General features: G+C 40.5%; 1 pseudogene; it reads left to right on the forward strand.

Annotated features, from left to right (window-relative positions):
- Positions 1-402: 402 nt before the first annotated feature.
- Positions 403-1,331, forward strand: LOC101710573 (olfactory receptor 7A10-like; annotated as a pseudogene).
- The last annotated feature ends 245 nt before the right edge of the window (positions 1,332-1,576 follow it).

Below are 1,576 nucleotides of genomic sequence, written 5' to 3' on the forward strand. Positions count from 1 at the left end.
TTATATTTTAATTAAAAATTAATCACTTAATGAACAGTATCATTCTTATCACTTACTATCATTATTTAGATCCCAAATTTTAAAGTTTTTCATTAATAAAGCATTTAAATGTAAATTACTGAAATAATTTGGAAGACTTCTGAGATGACAAAGGCTGGCTATGAGGGGGTCTGGACAGATGGACAGGCAGCTGTGGATGTCAGCTGTGGATGCTACATTAAATGTTGTGCCTGGGGGGGTTGAAATCCCAATTTGATCAACAGAAATGAGAAGAATATTAAGCAAATGCATTATCTCATCGATGTATTATGATCAAGCTGAAGAACATTCACATTTCTGATATGCTTCTTCCATGTTCATTTGGTCTTGCTACTTCCTCTCTCTTGAAGATATTTCCTTTACATGGAACTGAAAAACCACACAGAAATTCCAGTATTTCTCTTTCTAGGACTTTCTGAGAAGCCAGAGATTCAATCTGTGCTGTTTGGGCTGTTCTTGTCTTTGTACCTGGTGACAATCTTTTCGAACCTGCTCATCATCCTGGCCATCTTCACAGACTCCCATTTGCACACACCCATGTACTTCTTCCTCTCCAGCCTGTCCTTTTCTGACATCTGTTTCACTTCCACCACACTCCCAAAGATGCTGCTGGGTATTCAGACACAGAATAAGGTCATCACCTATGCAGGGTGCATCACTCAGATGTACTTTTTCACAGTTTTTGGACTTTTAGACAATTTACTTCTGTCATGGCCTATGACTGCTTTGTGGCCATTTGTCACCCTCTTCACTAGCCTGTCCTAATGAACACCAGGCTCTGTGCCCAGTTACTACTACTGACCTGGTCCCTCAGTGTGCTAGGAGCCCTTCCTGAGAGTCTGACTGCCCTGCACCTCTCTTTCTGTGCTATCGTGGAAATTCCACACTATTTTTGTGAACTCCTGGAGCTCCTCAAGCTTGCCTGCTCTGATACCTTCATCAACAGTGTTGTGTTGTACATTGTGACAGGGGTCATGGGAATTTTTCCTCTTGCTGGGATTCTTTTCTCCTATTCCCAAATTGTAGCTTCCATTCTGAGGATCTCAACAAAAGAAGGGAAGTATAAAGCATTTTCCACCTGTGGTTCTCACCTCTCAGTTGTCTGCCTCTTCTATGGAACATGCCTGGGTGTGTATCTCAGCTCCACATGGACACATGGCTCTTGGACAGGGGCATTTGCCTCTGTCCTGTACACTGTGATCACTCCCATGATGAACCCCTTCATCTATAGTTTGAGGAACAGAGAAATAAAGAGAGCCTTGAAAACCTTTCTTTGTGGACTGATGTACTAAAAATGACAAAAATACTCACCAACAGGGGAACGGAACAAAGCTCTTAGTACTTATTACTCTGAAGCTTCATTGACTGGACTGAACTGAGATGTTCCACTTACTGTACTTATTAGCAATTTGTAACTATCCTTTTATAAATGGTTCTATAAGTCTGTTGCTCATTTTTTATATTTTGGGATTTTTTTTTATTTCATGAGAGGATTTTTTGTCATTTCTATATGCTTGCTTAGGCCCATATATGTTCT

Source organism: Heterocephalus glaber, unplaced genomic scaffold (assembly GCF_053883595.1).
Source record: "Heterocephalus glaber isolate CG9 unplaced genomic scaffold, H.glaber_assembly_v1.0 deba00001532, whole genome shotgun sequence".
NCBI lineage: Eukaryota > Metazoa > Chordata > Mammalia > Rodentia > Bathyergidae > Heterocephalus > Heterocephalus glaber.